General features: G+C 39.6%; 1 protein-coding gene across 2 annotated transcripts in view; it reads right to left on the bottom strand.

Annotated features, from left to right (window-relative positions):
* Positions 1–25297, bottom strand: part of LOC146003582 (synaptotagmin-B-like) — a 136689-nt gene that overhangs the window by 71243 nt on the left and 40149 nt on the right. The window contains exon 1 of one of the 2 annotated variants that reach the window (XM_083141883.1): positions 4500–4734. The exons of the other annotated variant lie outside the window; for it this stretch is intronic. The gene's annotated coding sequence lies outside the window, so the exon portion shown is untranslated. Of the gene's footprint in view, positions 1–4499; positions 4735–25297 lie in introns of those variants that run through there. 2 annotated transcript variants of the gene reach the window in all.

The raw sequence follows: 25297 nt of genomic DNA, 5'->3' as shown, positions 1-25297 counted from the left end.
TCTTAACTGGGGGGGAGACTTACCCACATTCCTACCACTGACTGCTGCTGCCCTCCTGAGAAAAACTCCTGCAGGCGGCCTTGTACAGATTGTTTTTTGTACATTTAAAGGATGTTGCCTTGTAACCAAAGGGTCGTGGATGAGATTTTCAGAGGACACAATGCGGTAGTTATGATCTCTTTAAGATATAGTTCCAGTTCTGACTAACGTAACTGTGCTCAAAGCGGAATGTAAAAGACTTTGTCAAACTATTATTATTTCGGGCTTTACAGAGGGATCAACGTACCCTCCGCTCTGCTGATTAATCCTCACCGCGGATATGACATCCTAGTAATCTATTTAAATTTCGAATACTCTTTCTTTGAACCATTTATTATTCTTTGGAATAAGATACACTGTGAAAACATAAGAGTTCTGTACTAATTTCCGGAAAATTTTGAAATCAACTCAAATTTTCCTTCCTATTCTAATGGGCTATTAATTAACTGAGATTTACTTTTTCAACGAAAACCATAAAGTTAGTTTTGTGTTTGATTACAATCATATGGACAATATTAATTTCCAGGGTGATAGATTGACCTGTTTCACCCCATCACCCTCGGAACTTCCATACAATGAGGGCAGGGATTTATCCACAATTTTTCATTTGGGGGAGTGTGTCTAAATTTAGGGGGTGTGTAATGGTTTCTTTCGAGTCAAAATAACCATAAATTCTAGGGGGTGTAGAGAAAATTTTAGAGTGTATTTGGTGGCATATGCGTGCGCAACGGGGGGAGGGGGCAATTGCCGCCCCTAATCATGGCCGTCCGCAGATTTTGTTTTTTCCACGGAGCGACAAGAAAAGGTATTTTCCCATAATAGTATTGCCACTCAAAAAAACCACTTGAATTTGAAATTATCGCATTAATGTAAATTACTATGACTGTAATCAAATTATACGGGTGAAATATATACTTTTAGGTTGACATTCGATTTCTAAAGGGGTGGTGTGGCCATCCTTGCCCCTCTTCCAGGCGTCCATGTCCCTACATATTATACCTTCACCTAGAAATTTAGTGTAGAGGAATCTTATCGGCGTTTTTAAACTATATTATTCTCAAACAAAATCAAGTATTTTCAAGCTGATTAAAGTTCAAAGCAACCACGGGGGGAGCAATTGGCATTGCCCCTCCCCAATCTTGGACGGAAATCAAATCTAGGGGGGCAATCACTGAGGCAAAAGAAAGCAAGACTAGTAGAATCTAAGAGTACTCAAGATGGAATTAGTTTTCAAGTCTTTCTTCCATTATTTCTTCCAGAAGGCCAAGAGCACCTGAAGAGGGGCACAATGGGGCAATTGCCCTGCTCGATATAAAAATTTATACAAATAAAAATACCTATTGTAAAATTTTCTTGCTCTCTTCGCTCGCAATATATGCTTTTCTTAGTATTGTAAAGTTCAGAGCCGTAGCTAGGGTACAGCGCCTGGAATAACGCAGTGTGGAAAACGACCCAAGAAACTGGTTCCCCGAGACGATGACAAGTAGATGGCAGTGCGATCGACCCAGGTGCTAATTTTGTTATGAAAGTAATGCGGCTTAGTTAGTTTTGGGAATATATTGTGTAGATTTGTTTCTCTAGAAAGGCGGTAAGTGAATTGATGGAAACAATTATATTTGTGGAGTGATTTGCAGTCACGAAATGGCATTAATTTACACAGAAAAGTAACATAAATACGTTTTATGTGCAACGCAGCACGGGCATCAACATATCGCATGTGAGGCTGGACGTCAAACGTTGGATTGTGTAAACAAGTTTATTTTTGTATACTAATAAAATTGAAATAGTGTCATGAAGGAGAAAAAATGTTTCGTGGCGCACATATTATGAAGTCATTTTCCCGAAATATAGATATTCGAAAGAATTTAGTTTCATATTCCATGGAGTTCAAATAGCCGATTAAGATGTACCTTGTCATCTCTATCAACAAATTGCTTTACATTCGTGTCGATTGGTAAGTAGAACATTGATGAAAATATAACTCAATCAACGCGTTGTTTACATTTTTCCAGTAAGCGGGAAACGAAAAGTGCCATATTTCACACTTGCGAGTTTTTGGGCGGTAAGTTTAACAACACGCGAGTGGATGTAAAACAATCTTTGAAAAATAAACGAGTATTGTCTGTGTGAAATTCCATAAAAATAATATTTGTGACAATGACAATATTAATGAACCTTTCAGGATAATGCATACACAATACTAATTCTTGCAGCAATTGCCATGTTACGTGTTACAATCCATACCTATGTTTTCTTCCGTATTGTTAATAAAAAACTCAAGGACAGGTCATGATCGACAGTTCATAATATTCTTTAATATTTTCGCGACTACTGTACCAAATATCATAACAATTTTCTGATACAAAGAAATGTTACAAGGAAAAGAATCAGACGTTGCAGCGAAATCCCCATTTACTTCCATTATAAGCAGTCGAACACCAAGCACCGGGGTCAACACCAGCGCCTCTAGCGGATCATTTTCGAGTGGAACCAGCGAGAGACGGCAGAACCATGCCGTTTTCCACACTACGTTATTATTCGGCTCTGGGCGCCGAATGATCAAAATTAAAGAATATTGTAAAAAAGAGAATTCCATGGCATCCCGTGAAATTTTTTGTGCCATATTAAATAAATATTGTTTTCAGTTTGTAAATATTTGGATCTAAAAATGTTCTTACTCGCTTCGCTCTCAATTTTATTATCTTCTGTAATCCATTGTAATTACCAGAGAGAGGTTATAACTACTAAGTACTTCAGACTGTTGCCGCTAAACAGTTTTGTCTTAAATGCATGAACACAATATTTTGGAGGAAAAGGAGCACGGAACACTTCACAGATAATGTATTTATTCGTTATGTTTTTTCTTTCCCGACTGAACTTTCATCAAGGCTCTTGTCCCCATGATCAGAGGGTCTGCGCACGCCTATGTTTGGTGGTGTTTGGATAATTCACTGAATGAGGTTACATGCAATATCGTACAGCAGCTTTGGCCCATTTGGATCAGAATCGCTAAATAGTGGTATTTGAATCCACGACAACTTGCGAATAAAAATCAATATGAAGCTCATGAAGACTGGTAATTTAGAAATAAAAACTGCAAATAAGAATGAAGGAAATCACCCCAACACCCAGCTAACATCCCCCAAATTTCACAACACTATCCTAAAAGTTTTCACAAATGCCAAATGGTAGTAAGCTCCGTCGAGTGTGGACGAAAAATTATGGATAAACTACTGATCTAGATCAGGGGTGGCCAAACGTTTTGATATGCAGGGCACAAGGACGTATTTAGGACGCCCCCACCCCCCAAATTACTAAATTAAAAAATGGAAATTTTCTTGAGCATTTGTTGCATAATCGATGGTTATTTATTTCAAGCGAACTTATTAGAAGCCAACGATTAGGAGTGGGATAACTTGACCTTTAAGGACAATGTCAAAGAAGATTTATGCAGACTACTTATGATAATAATTAAAAATATTAATCAAGAACCTTACATCTTGTCAACTGGATCTAACAGTATTTTTTTAGCTATTCAATAAATATTCAATTCTCTACCTATGTGACATTAATTTCCTTGGCCCAAGTTCCTTTTCTTTTATTGCGATTTCATCTTGCTACGAATCCAATTTTAAAATGGTTCGATTTCGATGTACGTCTGTTAACACATACTGCGGAGTTTTAGCGATTACTTAAGGTTTTGTTCAATATATGCTTTCGTAGTTAGGTTAGGCAGGTTAGGTTTGGTTCCCTTAGCATTAAAATAAAGTCCCTAAATGCATTCTACTAAGGTTCCGATTTATTTCTACATTCATTCCCACACCTACGACATTTACTGTCGCTTGTCGACGGAGAATATCTTGTCCATGAGAAGTGCGTAAGGTAATTTTCAAGTAGTTTTTTTTCAACATAAATAACTTTTTTTTCGAGTCCAAACAGTGCTCATTACTTTAAGGAAGGTTCAAATTTCTTGTGACAATGAATAACAAAATTCTACGATAATTAGTCTTTGTGCTAGGAGAAATCATAAAACAATCGGAACCGTCACCCTTTAATTAATATTTAATTTAGCATAATTATAATTTAAACATTTATATTATCTAAGACACTAGGTTCGGACCCCCCCCCCCCGAAATACCTTTCTAGATACGTGCCTGGCAGGGCCAACTAATGATACAGATTTTATAAGTACTCGGTCGGGCCGGACTATTTGGCGGGTCGGCAGTGGCGGCGATTGGGTGCCAAAACTGGGGGGGGGGGCAAGGACAGTTTGCTTTCCCTTGGTAGATAATGTTTAGCATAGTGCGGGGGTAAAAGTGGCAAAAAGTGGGGGGCTACTGGCCCCTTCGTCGTCCCTAATCGCCGCCACTGCGGGTCGGATATGATCCGCGAGCCGTAGTTTGGGCAGCCTGGACCTTGATTAATGACCTGAACTACTAATTTAAGTTACCAAAACTTACGATTATCGTTCCTGTTATCCTGGTGTAAATGACTCCAAACACAGGCACAGCACACCGACAAGTTGACCAAGTTATTTATCTATAAACGAACTTGCACACATACACTCACAGTTTGCCACTCGAAGTCAGTCATTTAGAGTGGAAACTTAAACTGTAAACACTATCACTTATGAACACTATAAATCTAATGGCTTCCTTCCCACCCAATGTGGCAACTTCTACGTTCTCTCCTTGATGTGTTGTTGGGTAAGAATGTTTTCCCGCCGAGTTCAGGAAGTTCACGAACAGATGTTCCACGCGCATGCTTCACTGTACCATGCTGCCATCTACAGGCACGTTCGAGAAGCTCAGAATAAGCGCCTTGAGATGGGTAAACTGATCGGACGCATCTCAATCACCTTTTCGGCCAAGCCCTATCCCTCGTGTTCTCGCGTCAGGGCCCTTATTCCTTCGTTCTTAGGTTGGGCTTGTTAGGTCTAGATGTCTTAGCAGGCCCGTAGCCAGGAATTCTTCGTAGGGGGGGCGGTCAATCCTAGGGGGAGCAAATTTTTAATGCATTGTGTCGCATTGGCACAGAGGCACTTGCCCCTGCCCCAAAATAGATAAGTAACAGAAAAGGGATGATATCTTGAAACTGCAACGAACAAAAAAAAAAAAATTCGAGCGACATCAAATAGTAATATTTCGATAATGACCTTTCCAGATTGCCAAAGAATATAAAATTTAACATAAATAGGCGAATTGGAACTGTATCTACTTGATATTTACAGGTCGATAATGTTAATAGACGATTAATATGTACCAACAGCTTTGGGCTTCTCTGCAGAACTGATTAAGGAAGCCCTTTATAAATCATGCTTCATAATGATTCCCTCTTAGTTTCCAGTATGCAAGACTTTTACGCACAAAGGAATCTAACGAGAATCGAACACCATTGTGTTGTGTTATGCAAGAAAAATCGAATTAATTAAATAATAATGGTTACATATTATCTACACTTTGATGAATTGTGTAAAAAATTGTAATACATTATTTTGTACTTGCTAAAACATTAAAACATGGGTCCCTTAGTCCACCACAGACTCTATTTCCTTCAAACTGGAGACTCTTGCATCACTACAGACAATATTTGCCTACTGGTTACGTTAACCATTTTGCAAAATATTGTGTGAATTGTATTATATCATAGTTGAAATACATGTTTTGACACCTGACAAACAAATAGGAATCCCTTTATTGATCAATGACTTCTTGGATTACAGTGTCATCATTAATATTTCATATTAAGTTTCATAAAGAGAAATTGATTTAGTAGGGCGCAAATAATTTTACGGGGTGCCATGGCACTATCTTTAAATTATTATTATTTTTTTTTCATATAGATCATTTGGCTCCCATTGCCGACTCCCGCCGCCTCATAGCTATCTATGGCTCTGAACTTGGACCATAAGAATAGCAGATAGTGCGAGCGTAGCGAGCAAGAAAATTTTACAAAATGTATTTTTATTTGTATAAAATTTGAAATCGAGGGGAGGGCAATTGCCCCTCTGTGCTCTTTGCAAGTGCAATTGGCCGTCTGGAAGAAAAATGCAAGGAACACGTAAAGAGTAATTCCATCATAAGTGTCCAATTGTCCTGCTATTAAATTCTCCTTGTCTTGTTTTTTTACTTCAATGTTTGCTTCCCCTAGAATGTATTTCCGTCCAAGGTTTGGGGGGGGGACAATGACCATTGCCCTCCAGTGGTTCCAGCACTGTTAGTAAGTGTCTCTTCATCAATTTCACGTCATCATTCATTGTTGAGATTAGCTAAAAGTGGCAGAAAAGCAACGCTAAGTGACAAGAATCAAATATCCACTCCCTCTCTCTACCACATGAATCGCTATTACCAAAAGGTAGACTTGGGAAACAAAAAATTAAGCAATTCCAAGTTCATAGCAACATATCCAAGAAAAACATCCGAACACATTAGGCACCTGTAATACAAGACTACTCAAAATGTCACAACTGTTCTAGATACTGAAAATTGCTAAATCATTTCCCGAAGTCTGAATCTGGAAGGGAATTTTGCCCCCTGATACGACATTATACGTAATCCCACTCTCTCTAATAAATCACAAAATCAATTTAGTGTCTTTGTTATGTTGCTAGTGTAACACATGATATAATTATAAAGATTAGTGAGAATTCAAGGTAGGGATATGTTCTGTCTTTTCACAGGAGGGGGCAAAGCAGGCTCTCAGGGGGGGGCAGTTGCCCCCCTGCCCCCCCTCTAGCTACGGGCCTGTGTCTTAGCATAAATACGCTCTAATTTTTGCCTGACGTAGAAGAAGAGGGGTTTGCCGGCCCCCGTGGCGGAGTGGTTAGCACATCTCGCAACGACGCCAGAGGTCCCGGGTTCGAATTCCTGCCTGGGCATGGATGTTTGTGAGTGTCCATTCATCACATCATCACTCACCACCATCTTCGCAAATTAGTGAAAAGTGGCACAAGAAGGGAAGTAAAATAGAGCAAATCAATCAATCAAGAACAGGGGTTTAACCTAAAAGGTGTCTGGTTTCCGTGCGAAAAGTGAGACCCTGGTTAGATATCGACAAAGTACAAACCACAATGGAGAGATGATGGCATTATACAGCTTGCTTAGAGGCTCCTCTGCCCTGCAGAACTGAACGCGGGGCGCTGTTGCGCCATGGAGTTAAGTTTTTTGTTGTTGAAAATGTGGCAAAACGTAGATTTATTTAACCTTACTATGTGCATATTATGGGCATATTACACATAATTCCCCCTCCAGATGCTTATGCTTACGAACTTACTTCCACGAGTTAATTCACTATTTTTTAGAATTGATCTCCAAGGGGGCTCAGAGGTTATCAGGGGGGGCCTTTTCAAACCAAGTCCAATTTTAAAAAGGTTAACACTATTAAATTAAGGTAAATTATGTGTGGGGGGTCATTAAGTATATGAATTTTAGAAATATCATACAAATACTACAATTTTTTTCTATATCTTCTAAAACATGGTTTTCTTGAGGTGTTGACTGCTACTGACATCATCCCTCACTACACACCCCATACTACTTTTGATGATACATATATTTATATCACACATGAAAAAATGCACAATATTCGATCGTAGTGCCTACAATGCATTCCACCCCGGGCGGAATCAATGAAACTCCCCTTCGTTTCCAACACATGGGCTGTTGGCCTTTGACGCAGATGCGGAGGGAATTTGCATGATGACATCAAAGTCACAGATTTCTGTCTAAACGGGAGTTCGCAACAGGGACAGCGAACGTACAGATAAAGAAGCTGCCCTTTGAAGAACTTTCTAGAGTCTAGAGAAGCCAATCTTCTGAATACTTGCCACTACTTATACTTCTTCTTATAAATAAGATGAACAAATGTATTAGCTGTTGTTCATGTTCTGTGAATTTATCTTTCACGAAAGTTGTGAGCAAAATGATATCTGCTGTATACATTTTTATTCTTCACTGCAAACAAAGTACAGAAAATAGTTTTGCCTAATGTCAAAGGGGCTGAAGGTGGTACCACGGGGGACTGACGGCAGTCTCAGGGGGGTGCAGCCCCCCCGGCCCCACCTGGCAACGGGCCTGAGTAGTTATTCAATTTAAAAAGCTAGAAAAGTGTTACCGTGGTCGTTCGGTCTAAGACGCTGTGCTTTGGACTCCGACTGCGAGACGGCATGGGTTCGAGTCCGCCTGCGTTCAGTCTCTGGCCTGTGTATAGAACCGATGGCAACCCACCACCGTGAGGAAATTGGGGTGCTACGAGTGAGTAGCGTATCTCCTATAACGGCTAGGGGTTCGACGTGCTGACCCCACGTCACCCCATTACCGTTGAAGATCTCCACACCTCTAGGTAGGCTTGTGGGAGGGAGACTGGCAGTCGGGAGATAGGCCAAGGTCCTTCGAGGGCTGACGAGCCACGGGTTCTTAATATTATTAATGCCAAAGTGCAATATAGTAAAGCACTCAAAATAGAAATAGGTTTGTGTAATTAACACAGTAATATTTATTTTGTGTGTTTCGGTGCAAAATTATTACAATGCACACGCACATTTCCGATTGTGTGCTCATTTAATTGCATTGATTAGCCCTCGCATTTGCGATAAAGAGATTACCATATTTTTTTAAAAAAAAAATATTACTAAAACAAAACAGATTCTTGTTTCCATACTGTTTTACGGTGTGTATTGTGAGGATATCCAGCTCCACTGATTATTCACCACGGCTATTTTTTACCTCTTCGGACACTTCTTACCTCCGATTACACCCTAAACATCATCAACCTTGTTACTAGGTCCTCATAAGAAGTTCCTTAAATTCCGTGGAAATAACAAAAGATGGCTGCGGACAGGTATTGTTTTAGTTTTCTTCAAATCATAACACAATGCCTGATTTTCTTTAGATATCGTGGGGGTTTATATTTACAGAGAAAAAGTTAATTTTGGGCTTCAGCTAAATGGGTTTCCATCTCTATGTAGCCGGTCCCCGTACCAAAGAAAGTATGTGGACTCGTGTAGCCATTGACTTTATGAGTAAAAAGAAAATTAGCCTTTCAGTACCACAAAAAGGTCGCCGATAAGAGTGTGTGAGTGTGCTCGTACACCCTGTTTTCCACACGAACTAGTCGACTGAAAGAATGCGAAAAGAGCAAGTGTGTGAATTACAGAAATAAATTAATATCCCCGTTGGCTCATTTAGGGGCGATTACTCCATGTAGGAAGTGAGGAACTTCCTACAGTTCATTTATCTACTTTTTAGGAGTTTAATGCTCCAGCAGCAGCTCAAAGACGATGGTCACAGGCTTTACTGCCGCCCGCTAAGGAACATCGGCAGTCATCATACAGACAGATGGGTGAGAGTCTAAGAGTCTAAGAGACAGTGAAGAGAGGGCGGCGAAGATCGGCGAGGGCCGAGGACCCAGCGAGAGTTTCCTCAATCAGCGATGCCAACCCCAGCTAAATGGTACTAAACCTAGCACAGTTTGATCTTTGTTAGCACTTAGCACCCTGCTCTTGACATAATGGTAAAATCTATCATAATCTGCAAACGGCAGTCACTGGGGCGAGAGGAAAATCGAATTTAAAGGAATGTTTTCAGGAAATAAAAATAAAATTATGTCCAAATTGTATTTCAACTTCACCAGCAGACATGACATTGTTTCAAACGAAAGGAAGTATGCCGATCCAGCGGCAAGCTTTTATTACAACCATGCCACGATCCACCATCCTCTATCTTTTCTTCATCCTGCCCGATTTATTCGCCAGGAGATTTTATGGCAGGAAATCGTTAGAAAGTTGAGGGTAAACAATTTTCTCAAACCTTTTAAACAATTTTGGAGGGAAATTTACACGATTGCATAACTGTTAAAAATAAGTAACGCAAGTTCAAAACTAGAAAAGTAGATGCAGAATTACAATTATCGAAAAATAATAATAATAATAAATTCTACCACAATTTAGAACCATTTAGCATAATTTCGAAGTTTGAGCAGAACTTTTTATTATCGTCAATCCACACGACGACAGGGAGGGGAAAGAAAATCGAAATTCTTGCAAAATCGGAATTATGGTCAATGTTATATTCGTCGGTTATTATAGGTTCATATTTAAATATTTCGTAGTTCAAAGTGAGGAGCAAGGGCCCCTTGCCATACCTTGAGCATTGGCCTACAGCTAACATTCTAAATGCAATGGATAGTACAAACCTTCCTCGGCTTATCATAACTTCTTCCTACACTCCGAAAAAGCCACGAGTCGCCCGCCACTGGGCTCATGTATGCAGGAAAACTATCCACGTCTATACCTTAGAGAAATATACCCTCTTCCCACCTCACAGTACTCCGCGGAAAAATTGCCTAATGAAAGTAAATATTAAATATATACAATTAATAAACATAAAAAAAGATCGAGTAATGATATCATATCATTACAATAAAGAATAAATTAAGAAAAATGTGGCACTTCCAAATATTTTTTTGTTTGGAAAACTATTCTCCTATCAATCCCTACAGGTAAGAGACTAGGCTACCTGAAACCTCATCCATCATTGCATCGGCCGAAAGGTTAAAGTCGAGGGAATTGGGAAAACAGAAAATAAATCTTACCTACCTACCTTTCGGTGGTGGTCTGCCCCAACCGGTCGGGCAGTGGGAAACGCAGCAGGAAAAGTCAGTCCTTCTGGTCGCGCCGCGAGATGAAGAGAGACGCGATTTCGGTAAGCTAAAAAATACTGCGAATTAAAACTTATAAAAGCTGTAGGATTTCGTGACACTGCTAAGCTTCTCAGCCCTCACTGTACGCAGGACTGATACTAAATTGTGGAATGGTTGTAAACAGGCATGCACTATTAGAAATTTATTTCAGGAGGTCCGAACCAAGGGTCTCAGAAATAATAATAATAAAATAAAAGTTTATATTAGAATAATTGTTATACTGTAATTATATTCAATTAAAATAATATTATTTAAAATATATAAATTAATATTGTTTTGCTATTATTATATGAATAGGTAAAAATACGGTACAAGAATAGAGGTATAAAAGTTCATCGTACGTAGTGCGTTCATTTCGATCTGCAGCCGAGAGATCGGGAGAAGCGTGGCGGGCGGCGCTGACGGAGATGCCGACATTTGCGGCCTGTAATGCCCGCTTATTTTTATAGACATATGCAGACATTTATATAAATATTGCAAAACGATCACTAACCTGTGTTATAACACGCAAAAGTTCTTCTGTAATTCATCCAAGTTCTGCTCTTATATGCACAAATAAATACGCTTTAGAAACGATGTTAAGAGCCACAGATAATAAAACATTTTAATCATAGTTTTGACCAGTAACGTCCTGCTTAAGTTTATATCCTTGAAAGAGTTTGGTGCCGATGGGGATCGTTTGGAGGTTTTGAATGTGCAACACTGTATCAAGATTACGCAGTAGAAGAAACCGTTAAAAGTCAATAGTGTTCGTGAGCTTCCTTGCAATCCGAAATCTCCGACCTCGAGTTTTTTGTTCCTTCGCGACTAGATGAAGACAGAGTTGTAAATATAGTGGCGAGCAATGTAAACCAAGAGCGTGTTAATTTCGTACTGTGCGCAAGAGTGTTATTCTTGGTTACTTGCAGTTACTTGTTTGTGTTATTGTAGTGTGTATGTGTGACGTGTCAGTGAGACGATTGGAATGCCAGCCGCAAGATTCACGTTAGAACAAAGATTTTTTTATGTATGACACGTACCTACGTGAAAACAAACTCGTGTCGAGACGTGTGTAGGTAATTTGTACAGAAATTCCCATGCGTTTCAACTCCACACAGAGATACGGTTAGACATCTTGTCCTTAAATTACGAGAAACTGTATCGTTAAATTTTAAAACACCTAAGCAAAAACGACGGATTCTAACCGAAGCAAAACTCGATGATATTGGTGCAGCGTTAGAACGTTCTCCAAACAAACCTCTACGCCGTGTTTCACAAGAGGTGGGCGTGTCAAAATCATCGGCACATACAGTCACTAAGCTACTAAAATTAAAACCATACTCTTATAACACAGGTTAGTGCTCGTTTTGCAATATTTATATAAATGTCTGCATATGTCCATAAAAATAAGCGGGCATTTCAGGCCGCAAATGTCGGCATCTCCGTCAGTGCCGCCCGCCACGCTTCTCCCGATCTCTCGGCTGCAGATCGAAATGGACGCACTTGTAGTTAAGATCGCTAAACATTTGTACGAAAGCAACTGTCCTGACAAGGAATTCAGTGCCAAATAGATAAAAAGTAATATTTATTAAATAACAAAAAAGAATGTTACATCCAGTTGACGAAAATTAAAGTTTCAGATTAATATCTTGGGTACTGTCATTCAGAATTCGGCGGAAATAAATTACCCTCGATTATACAGAAAATGTTGAATAAGTATATTTTCATTATTTAATTTTAGTACTTGGTAAGCCTTAGGGTGGGGGGAGGATCCGGGCCCTTCGAGCTCACCCTTAAATATGCCCTTGCCAGTCCGGTAGAATAGTCTTGTTTCAAGAGTTTCCCAATAAAATAAGTAGCTTTTGTTTAGACACACACATCAAATTAATGTTAAATAAAGCAATTATAAAAACTAAATATTTACTGCCTTCAGATAAGTTCGGTGGAAATAAATATCACTCGATTACATAACAAATGTTAAACAAAGTATATCTTCATTTTCTAAATGTTTTTACTTGGTAAGTCTTTCAGGGAGGGAGGGATCACCTGGACCCCCCTAAATACGTCCTTGGTTGTAAAAGTCTGTTTTCCTAGAACTAGCGAATGGCCTCGACACATCTCCTATTGTTTCAGTTGCATGTGTTTCCTAAACGCACGGCGATGAAATTAGGCGGTTGGCAGAAGTTCGCGGTGTTGCCATGTCGGACGACAACCCCGTGTGTTTGGAGGTTTAAAAGAATGAAAGGCTCGTTGCAGAGTTGGTCATTGTAATCCATGTGATACAAACTGACAGTATTTGCTCGAAAGATCAGGGATGACACAAAAGTGCCCTGGAGAGAGGTCGGTCTGACGCTCAAAATAGGCAACGCTGCCCGGTTGACGTTGCCACTTAGTGCACGGGAAGAAGGGACTTTTATCCCGCTCCCGCTTTGCTTTTCCCATATGTGGCACTAGCGCAATTCTGCTCAGCCGCCTATTTTCATTGCTGTGCGTTTAGATGCGTCAACGGCCGTTTCGTTCGGCGAAAAAGGGACAGCTAGACACGTACGACTGAAACAATAGATGTGTCAAGATGTGTCAAGGCTATTAGGCACGGGGCGCAGCCGCATTTGCCTGCGTCGGGCGTCAGTTCTCGAAAAATGTACTACCTTCATGAAAGTAAAATTACAGAAGCTACGAACTCTAGTCTGTAGCCTGACTTCCAACAGAAGAAAACTAGAGAATACAAATCATCTGAATATTACTTTCTGATATCGCTCATTTGGTTGTACCTTGAATAAGCTTCACATCAATGTGCAAGTTCAACGCCATAAAAAATATGAAATTATTTCGTTAACATGTTCCCTGACACGTAAGAAAACCTGCTAGAATTGAAACTGAGTAATTATTTGTATTTTTTTATATATATTTTACGCCGCTTTTCTGTAATTATTACCCATGAATTGGTATGCTTACTTGATTTGATGATTTGGTGTTTTAAGTCCGCTTTGTGCACAGAAAGGCGAATCGGGACTGGACCTACAGTTTAAAGTGGAATCCCAACCACTATGTGCTTCCACCATCTTTGCGAAGATGGGGATGAGTGGTGATATGATGCAATTGATGAATGGACACCCACAAACATCCATGCCCAGGCAAGATTTGAAATCCGGGACTCTCGGCCAACCACTCCGCCACTGGGACCGGCGTACTAGTTCAAGAATTGCTTAAAAGTCAATTTACATTTTTCAGAGATCATTTTTCTGGTGTAAATATTACATATTAATAATAATTAATTTATGTAAAGTTCTAATATGTTTACTTACATGCCAACAGGAACATGAGAAGCAGAATGGAATAATTGGAATTACACATTTTTAAACAGCAGCCCACGGCACATATTCAAACAAATATTCAAACAGGTATTGGAATGTGTATTATAAGCATGAACAATTAAAAATATATATTTAACACTGCAAGTTTTTCTCATTTATGTCGGCATTGTCCAAGAAAACTTTACTTTCTTTTCTTTCATTGAAGTGTTTATTCAAGGAATGAGTAAATAGCCCAGATTCTTTGCGTTGCTTCGGAAAAAGTAAGTTTTACGTGATTGGAAATGTGACGTTATTTGTAAAAATCAGAAATAATATAATCTTAAAAATCTTCCCAATAGTTTCTATCCTAGCTCCTATCCATACAGAATAGTACTTAGTTTCACACCGAGTTACAAAGTATACCCTAATTTGGATTATTGATTGTACAGCTAGAAGCAAAAGTTGGTTGTAGACAAAATATTATTAGTATTTTCAGAATTATCATACAGAGCAGTGACGTGTTGTGAGATTCTCGAAACTATAACCAATCCTAGTAATAATTGGGGAGCGGATTTTTAGATAAAAACATTTTTTTTTTCTGTTGCTCGAAAGTCGGTCAACCTCGGTAAGAATGCCAACCATATGGTTGCAATATTATCTTCGAAGTCATATTTCACATAAAAGTGCATAATTTTACCTTTAGTACATAAAACACATATTTCTAGGGAAAATACATAAAATTTACATCCTATTTTAGACATTTCAGACAAAATAAAGTTTGCGCATTATTTGCGTAAACGCATAATTAAGAGTTAATGCATAAAATAGGCGAAATACACGGTAATTAGTAAATTACTATCATATTCGGGAGTTCACAACAAATAATTGCGATACTTGAAGATTTATTGAAAGTTGGATGTTTACAAAACAATTTTGGGTTCCTGTTTGCAAATCTAAGCTATTTGTGTGACGTGATAAAATTAAAAACTTCCACACAACTGCTTTGCGAAACGGTGAAGGGCGTAAGTGAAGTGAAGTTGAAAGGAAATTGAACTCTCTATCAGGGACACGAATGTAAGTTCAAAACACTAAGTACAAAAAACTGTGCAAAGTTGCTCAGGTTCTGGAGAGTGAACATGTAGGTGATATATTGTGTGCATGGAATCCCTCACTTCAAATATGTTAAACTAACATGTGATGTGGAAAGATCGTTCTCGCAATGAAAGACATTGTTCAGGAGATAATCGGTGTGAATTTTCAATGGACAATTTGGCTTAGAGGAAATTTTAGTTTATTAAAAACTCCTTAAGATTACTTATTAAATAAGCTTTTCTTGGTGATCACTAGGGCCCGGATTTATAAGCACAATCAAACAGTAAAATAAGCAAGTTAATAAGCACAAAAAATGAAAAAAATAAGCACCAAAATAAGCATAAACAAATACAGGAAAATCTGAAAAAACATTTGTTTATTAGATTTCTTATCTTATTCAAAGCTGTTATTGTATGTAAGGAAGGTCATCCTGAGATTTTCTTGTGTGAAGCTCCTGTGTCTGTCAGTGAAGAATGATTTTGTACAGTGAAAATGTTCTTTCCACGTAGCATGACATCACAGGCGCATGTGAAAAACACCACAGTTCTTCTTCGGTGAATTCCTCTTCAATGTCCGTTTCTTCACCAGAAATATTTTTATAAATTTGACACAGTGTTTTGTAACCGGGAGTTTTCAGTAATTCCTGACTGAGCTTGTCGGACACAATTTTAGCAACACCGTGAGTTTCTGAAGACAACGTTACTGAAATTTCATGAATGAGAGAAAGCGAATGTTGCAATGGATTGTTTCGAGCTTTGAACTGTGTTATAATATCAGGTAATTTGGAAAAATGATTTTGGATGTACTGTATCTTTTCTTGGATGCCTTTTCTCCCGTGCGGCTATTTAGAAGCATTGATCTCGTCATCCCAATGCCGTCGTGTGATTGAAATAGGATTGAAATATGACAGATTTGGGTAAAATATGCTATTTTAAACCAAAATCATAAAATAAGCAAGCATAACCGTTTCCTGCAGAAATAAGCATTTATAAGCACTTTCAACCGTAGTTAAATAGCTCATCAAGGTATGTAATACGAAGTATAACCTTTCTCCTTACCGTTAGAAGTCTGGAAAAGAATATGCATTTCGCTTATAAATCCGGGCTCTAATGATCACAAATGGTTTTATCATTTTATCTGTTGTGTTTTTGAACTTCAGGGGGGAAAGCTTATCTTATTTAAGTTACAGTTGTTATCTTTTAAAGATCTAAAAACGAAGGGTCTAGAACTAGACAATAACTTTGAAAGAAGTTACCCTAACATTTTATCGTTAACATTTAACAGCCTGCTTGTCATTTTACAAAGACGCAACCGTTTTTAAATTAACTTTAATATGTTATCGTGCATGAGGCTAGAAAGATAATGGTTATACATTACAGTTGAGTACACCAAAAATACATAAATATATTTTTAAAACTGAATCATTTCTCTTACATTTATTAGGTTAACTACGTGATAACCGTCCTTCCCGATGGCGCAGCGGTAGCGTCGTCGCCTTGTAATCAAGGGGTCCTGGTTTCAATACCCGCTGAAGACACATACTGGTTCGGATCCCACTTTAAGTGTCCCAATTAGTCTTACTGTGCATAAAGTAGACTTAAAACACCAACTCAATCAAAAATATGTAATAACCGTTGGTACTTCAAAAACGAGCATGGTCATTTTTGCTGTAGTTAGATGGTAGTGGAAATTGGTAGTCTTCTTTGTTTCAGTAAGTCAATTTTATGCACAATAAGGCTAATCGGGATTGCACCTATATTTTAAAGTGAGACCCGGACCACTACATGCCTCCGCCTGGTATCGAATCAGGAATAACTTCATTACAATGCGACGACTTTAGCGGTCATTTCTCCTGTCAACGTTTTTGCTGTGTAGTCATCTCCTCACCATAAAGCCCTGTAAAAATGTTGAAGCCTACTATCAATGAATAGTAGTTTTTTTAACGAACAAATGAGCTGGCAGAGAATTACTCACTGAAAATGATTAGTCTGGTAAACAAAAGAAGCTATATCAAAAGGAATGCACACTGAATGGTTGTTTAGCGAAAAAAAACTGACAAAAGAAGTACTCCCTACATAAGAGATTGTTTTCCAAACAAATTACCATTTAGTGAGCATTCCTTTTGTAACAGCTTTACACAAAATTTCAAAGGTCATCTTCATCCGACCAGTCACGCGTTTCGCCCACTTACGACTCTCCTTCGACCTCGGGGCGTGTGACTGAAGGTCGGAGATATTTCAAAGGTCATGTAGCACACATCAAGAAGCCGAATCAACGCTTTAAGAATAAAAACAAGGTGGATATCTGCTGAAATCGCCATACAGTAAAAATTTACATTTCTGTACTCTGCAGTGTGTGAAGTCTGATGTCTATATTTATTTATATTAATTTACACAAGTACCGAGCTAAAAATAGCGTATCACATCAGACAAAGGTGAGTAGTAACGTGTCTGAGGAATGATGCAATGATGGTGATTTTTTTTTTCACTTTCCACCCAGCTTCCCTAAAAATAAAGGAAAAAATGCCATGTACTGTATACATGCCAAAATCATCTACTCGCTCCTGTTTGAAATTGTAAATGTCTGTTGTCTTGCTTTCAAGTTACAACCAGTTCTAAATCCCGTCTTCTTGTGTCTTGGTATGGTCTTAAAACTCACCTATTTTACTTTGCATTAACATTAAAGAACACCTCAGGGACGTATTTAGAGGGGGGTCGTGGGGGTCCGGATCTCCTCCGCAAGACTTACCAGTCGTACCTTTTTACTGTTCCATAATATGAAGTTAGATTTTTATTTCCGCAGAACTTACATAGAGATAAGGATTAAATTGTGATTATACAGCTTTGCGTTGACGGTGCCTGCAAAAATTTGTGCAAACCACTACTATTAACAATAAAGACAAAATAATGAGCAGGGACTTTACTTTTAGTCAGCTGAACGTAATAACTTTTTTAGTACTAAATAAATAATGTATTTAAAAAGTTTGACCTAAATTTCTTTCGGAGGATATCTGTTTTTATACAAATTTAGTGATCTTAACTTGACTTAAGCCAGATAATGAATACTTGGGGTATAAGTTATGGCAACTATTATTTGTTCGCGAATGTGAGACCAGCATGAAAAACAGGAATATAGAAATGGAAGGGAGCAGTGTATGGTACTATGGAATGTATGAACAATGGAGATCATGCATATGTACCAGGTGTAGGATAGAGAAGCGAGCAAAACATCCTTACAGATCGTATAATACCACATGTGTTTACAAGTCAGAAAGCATGCAAGCTTTACAGGAACAAAATAGGCGCATACTACGTAGGACACCATTCCCCACAGTTTCCACCAGCTCCCTGTGGCATTCTCTGCCATTTCTTCACCGAAGAACGGCTATTTGGATACACTAAAAAGCCTTGCGACGACTGTTGACCCAACAATTACTACTGGCCTCTTTACGATAACCATTCCTCGCACTGCCATCCATACTACAGATGCCACGTTCTCCGGGATTCGTATCTCTATTCTTATATCATATTGTTACTTGTTAATGTAACAATAATAATAAAAATTTACTTATTTTAATAATATCATTAATATACATATTAACATTATTAATATCTTAATTGTAAAAATTATTATTATTATTATTATTATTATTATTATTACATGTGAGACACTTGATTCGGATCCATCCCGAAATATAGTTCTGTGAGAGCACATATAATTAACTACAAACAATCAAGTTGCATAGTGAAGTTTTTGTTTTCATTTAGGTGAAATTTCCATAGTAGTAATACCAAACATTTCTTTACAGACTCTGTGGAGGCACATAGTGGTTCGGATCCCACTTTAAACTGTAGGTCCAGTCCCGATTAGCCTTACTGTGCCTAAAGTGGACTTAAAACACCAAATCAATCAATCAATCCTTTACAGACTCGCAGATAGTAAGTTTCTATCTAGTCTAGTTTTTACAGTATATATTTTTTCTCACATATAAAGCCATTTCATATACAGTGTTTGTACACTGAAGGGAGGGTTGATATTTTGTATTTCTTAAACAACGTCAAATGCCGGTTTCAGACTCTTCTTCATTTTCGATTGGTATTGTGGTGCATGAACTGCCAGGATCCTGTTGCGGGATAACTCAGGTAAAAGAGGGGACCCTCCCCCCCCCCCTACACACACACACACACTTCCATTTCCGCGAGAGGTAGTGGAGAAAGGAGAGACGTCGAGAGGCACAAACAGTTGACAATTGGACTGCATCTACGTACATTTGCATTATAATAGTGAAACAGCCCGTACAGGCCCTCCTGCGTTCCCCCGCAGCCGGAACCAGCAGTTCTGTTTGTATTCCCTGGTATCAGAGTCCAACCTACAATCCACGCTACTCTTGAAACAAGAACAGACTTTCTTCTTCCCCACTTCGGTCTTTTGGGGAGAGTCCGCAAATAAGTTTCCCCTGGCGACTGTGGACAGATGGGAAGGAAAAGCAAAAAACGTAAATGAGAAAAGGAATAGCATACTTACTTTATATTTCCACATAGGAACCCCGGACATTCAGACTTTTGTCATACCGCTTGATAAGCTTCAAAAAACCCTCTTGGAAAAAATGAGTGTCCTGTATACGGAAGAAGTGTTGCACGATATGTGTCACCGCAGCATTGATTCCAAAGCACCCTCCTCCGAGAGCCTTCTTCAAAGCCGGAAACAGATGGAAGTCACTCGGCGCGAGATCGGGACTGTACGGCGGATGGGTAAGGCGCTCCCAACCAAGGGTTGCAAGATGGTGTTGCGTAGCCCTCGCCGAGTGCGGTTTCGCATTGTCATCCAACAACAGCACGCCAGATGTGAGAAGGCCAGGCCGCCTACGCCGAATAGCCTACTTCAATTTGGACAGGGTGTGACAGTAACGTGCAGCGTTGATGGTTCCTTGTTCCAAAAAGTCCAGCACCAAAACACCATGGGCGTCCCAAAAAACTGTGAGAAACACCTTACCTGCCGAGGGAGTTCTCTTGAACTTCTTCCGGACAGGAGATGACTGATGTTTCCACTCCATTGATGCGGCCTTCGATTCGGGTGTGCTATGGTGGACCCCAAGACTACTAGTCTTGGGTGGACCGACGTTTCATCCCCCGTCACAATCCGAAAGAGAAATTCATTTCCTTCACGGTGATAACGTATGATATGCTCCATATCTGCCGGGCCACGACTGAGAGGCACCTCCCCTCATTTGCACGCATTACGCTCACGCCATCTGTTGGATCGCGGTCGTACTTCACCCACTGGTGTATGGGTGTCTGTTGTGTTCCAACACGGCCTGGTTTCCCCCATTGCTGTACGATTTCCCTGGCAAAGTGGGGGGGGGGGAGTAATTTTTCGGACTTTCCCTCGTATCTCAGAAGGCTACACTATTCAGGTTACCCCGAAACGGTTTGGTACAATATCATCCCTGCTTGGAATCCTTGGATATACCTTAATACTGAATGACGAAAATACATGTATCACTAACATAAGCGTCGGTAGAAAATTTAGTAACTAAGGATCATACCATTTATAAAACTTTAAATCTAGAAATATCAATTTCATTCAAAATTATTAATATTATTATTATTCTAACACTTCATACAATTAATGTACTGCCATTGATTTCTTCTTATTAACTTTTACATACTTCGTTAAAGAACAACCCTTAAAAGTTCCAATACTAAGTTTTTGTAGTTATTAACAATAAAAATATCAAACTTACATTTTTGTAACTTGAAATGAACAATGCCAATATCCAGGGGGGGGGGAAGTCGACGAACCTGTTCGCCCTCTCCTCTCCTGAAGACCATGATTACTAACATACGTATAAAATATGACTGTAGTGCACTTACGGGACGGCGTAGGTTCGAATCCGGCTCTGGTCGGAATTTATTCGGACTACGTATAGGGCCGGTGGCAACCCACCATCGTGAGGAAATTGGGGAGCTCCGAATGAGTGAGCGGTAACCCGGTCGAGAAGACCTACAACGGCTGGGGGTTCGTCGGGATGACGACCCGACACCCCAATACTGGTCTAAGATCTCCACGCTATAACAGGTGACGGAGGAACAGTGTGGGAGGGAGACCAGCAGTCGGTAGGAAAGTCAAGGACGTATATTTAGACAGCCCCCCCACCTTCTCCGATTTGCACCAAAATGGTGCCAAACGTTAGTGCATCGTTTGTGCACGAATGTGCACGCAAAAATTTCGTTTGTGCACAAACGGAAAACACCAAAATTAGCAAGTCAATTTGGGGGGGCTGTCTAAATGCCAGCCCCCCCACCATCTCTGATTTTCACTAAAATGGTGCCAAACGTTAGTGCATCGTTTGTGCACGAATGTGCACGCAAAAATTTCGTTTCTGCACAAGGGGAAATCCGAGATATTAACACCTTAACTTTTGGGGTCAGCCCCCCCACCTTCTCCGATTTTCACTAAAATGGTGCCAAACGTTAGTGCATCGTTTGTGCACGAATGTGCACGCAAAAATTTCGTTTGTGCACAAGGGGAAATCCGAGATATTAACACCTTAACTTTTGGGGTCAGCCCCCCCACCTTCTCCGATTTTCACTAAAATGGTGCCAAACGTTAGTGCATCGTTTGTGCACGAATGTGCACGCAAAAATTTCGTTTGTGCACAAGGGGAAATCCGAGATATTAACACCTTAACTTTTGGGGTCAGCCCCCCCCACCTTCTCCGATTTGCACCAAAATGGTGCCAAACGTTAGTGCATCGTTTGTGCACGAATGTGCACGCAAAAATTTCGTTTGTGCACAAACGGAAAACACCAAAATTAGCAAGTCAATTTGGGGGGGCTGTCTAAATGCCAGCCCCACCACCGTCTCTGATTTTCACTAAAATGGTTCCAAACGTTAGTGCATCGTTTGTGCACGAATGTGCACGCAAAAATTTCGTTTGTGCACAAGGGGAAATCCGAGATATTAACACCTTAACTTTTGGGGTCAGCCCCCCCACCTTCTCCGATTTTCACTAAAATGGTGCCAAACGTTAGTGCATCGTTTGTGCAGGAATGTGCACGCAAAAATTTCGTTTGTGCACAAGGGGAAATCCGAGATATTAACACCTTAACTTTTGGGGTCAGCCCCCCACCTTCTCCGATTTTCACTAAAATGGTGCCAAACGTTAGTGCATCGTTTGTGCACGAATGTGCACGCAAAAATTTCGTTTGTGCACAACGGGAAATCCGAGATATTAACACCTTAACTTTTGGGGTCAGCCCCTTCACCTTTGTGTTTGTGGGGGCGAGGTATGAATGACTTATTTGAATTCCTCCTGGTTAATATTCTTTATTCTACCAAGCTAAAGGTCCCGGGTTCGATCCCGGGTCGGTTCAAATCTCGAAACGTTTCTAACGTTGGAAGCGGCCCCGGCGACCACCCAGCATCGAATGACTTAGGTACCAGGGGGAAACCCTGGGGGTATAGCGGTCAGGGGCGTGATGCTGATCACATCATCCCTAGTCACTACCGGTCAAGAAAGTGAGGTGTTACCCCCACACCCCCTATAGCTACGCCTTCATGGCGTGGTGCTAAGCACAAGGCGGCACTTTACCTTTTCTTCTTCTTTTTAATATTCTTTATAACTGTGATTTGTAAAGGTAAAGATAAAAAAGGTAAAGTGCTCCCCTGTGCATAGCACCACGCCATGAAGGCGTATAGGGGGTGTGGGGGTAACGCCCCACACTTTCTTTATCCGGTCGTGAGTGGGGGTGATGTGATCAGCATCACGCCCCTGACCGCCTTTACCCCCCAGGGTTTCCCCCCAGGTACCCATGTTATTCGACGCTGGGTGGGCGCCGGGGCCGCTTCCATCGTTAGAAAAGTTCCCGGATTTGAACCGGCCGGGGATCGAACCCGGGACCTTTAGCTTGGTAGAATAAAGAATATTAACCAGGAGGAATTCAAATAAGTCATTCATACCTCGCCTTGTAATCAAGGGGTCCTGGTTTCAATACCCGCTGAAGACACATACTGGTTCGGATCCCACTTTAAGTGTCCCAATTAGTCTTACTGTGCATAAAGTAGACTTAAAACACCAACTCAATCAAAAATATGTAATAACCGTTGGTACTTCAAAAACGAGCATGGTCATTTTTGCTGTAGTTAGATGGTAGTGGAAATTGGTAGTCTTCTTTGTTTCAGTAAGTCAATTTTATGCACAATAAGGCTAATCGGGATTGCACCTATATTTTAAAGTGAGACCCGGACCACTACATGCCTCCGCCTGGTATCGAATCAGGAATAACTTCATTACAATGCGACGACTTTAGCGGTCATTTCTCCTGTCAACGTTTTTGCTGTGTAGTCATCTCCTCACCATAAAGCCCTGTAAAAATGTTGAAGCCTACTATCAATGAATAGTAGTTTGTTTAACGAACAAATGAGCTGGCAGAGAATTACTCACTGAAAATGATTAGTCTGGTAAACAAAAGAAGCTATATCAAAAGGAATGCACACTGAATGGTTGTTTAGCGAAAAAAAACTGACAAAAGAAGTACTCCCTACATAAGAGATTGTTTTCCAAACAAATTACCATTTAGTGAGCATTCCTTTTGTAACAGCTTTACACAAAATTTCAAAGGTCATCTTCATCCGACCAGTCACGCGTTTCGCCCACTTACGACTCTCCTTCGACCTCGGGGCGTGTGACTGAAGGTCGGAGATATTTCAAAGGTCATGTAGCACACATCAAGAAGCCGAATCAACGCTTTAAGAATAAAAACAAGGTGGATATCTGCTGAAATCGCCATACAGTAAAAATTTACATTTCTGTACTCTGCAGTGTGTGAAGTCTGATGTCTATATTTATTTATATTAATTTACACAAGTACCGAGCTAAAAATAGCGTATCACATCAGACAAAGGTGAGTAGTAACGTGTCTGAGGAATGATGCAATGATGGTGATTTTTTTTTTCACTTTCCACCCAGCTTCCCTAAAAATAAAGGAAAAAATGCCATGTACTGTATACATGCCAAAATCATCTACTCGCTCCTGTTTGAAATTGTAAATGTCTGTTGTCTTGCTTTCAAGTTACAACCAGTTCTAAATCCCGTCTTCTTGTGTCTTGGTATGGTCTTAAAACTCACCTATTTTACTTTGCATTAACATTAAAGAACACCTCAGGGACGTATTTAGAGGGGGGTCGTGGGGGTCCGGATCTCCTCCGCAAGACTTACCAGTCGTACCTTTTTACTGTTCCATAATATGAAGTTAGATTTTTATTTCCGCAGAACTTACATAGAGATAAGGATTAAATTGTGATTATACAGCTTTGCGTTGACGGTGCCTGCAAAAATTTGTGCAAACCACTACTATTAACAATAAAGACAAAATAATGAGCAGGGACTTTACTTTTAGTCAGCTGAACGTAATAACTTTTTTAGTACTAAATAAATAATGTATTTAAAAAGTTTGACCTAAATTTCTTTCGGAGGATATCTGTTTTTATACAAATTTAGTGATCTTAACTTGACTTAAGCCAGATAATGAATACTTGGGGTATAAGTTATGGCAACTATTATTTGTTCGCGAATGTGAGACCAGCATGAAAAACAGGAATATAGAAATGGAAGGGAGCAGTGTATGGTACTATGGAATGTATGAACAATGGAGATCATGCATATGTACCAGGTGTAGGATAGAGAAGCGAGCAAAACATCCTTACAGATCGTATAATACCACATGTGTTTACAAGTCAGAAAGCATGCAAGCTTTACAGGAACAAAATAGGCGCATACTACGTAGGACACCATTCCCCACAGTTTCCACCAGCTCCCTGTGGCATTCTCTGCCATTTCTTCACCGAAGAACGGCTATTTGGATACACTAAAAAGCCTTGCGACGACTGTTGACCCAACAATTACTACTGGCCTCTTTACGATAACCATTCCTCGCACTGCCATCCATACTACAGATGCCACGTTCTCCGGGATTCGTATCTCTATTCTTATATCATATTGTTACTTGTTAATGTAACAATAATAATAAAAATTTACTTATTTTAATAATATCATTAATATACATATTAACATTATTAATATCTTAATTGTAAAAATTATTATTATTATTATTATTATTATTATTATTACATGTGAGACACTTGATTCGGATCCATCCCGAAATATAGTTCTGTGAGAGCACATATAATTAACT

The sequence above is a fragment of the Lepisma saccharinum genome, chromosome 20 (genome assembly GCF_977018435.1).
Source record: "Lepisma saccharinum chromosome 20, izLepSacc3.1, whole genome shotgun sequence".
NCBI classification, from domain to species: domain Eukaryota; kingdom Metazoa; phylum Arthropoda; class Insecta; order Zygentoma; family Lepismatidae; genus Lepisma; species Lepisma saccharinum.
This window is presented reverse-complemented; position numbering and strand designations above follow the sequence as displayed.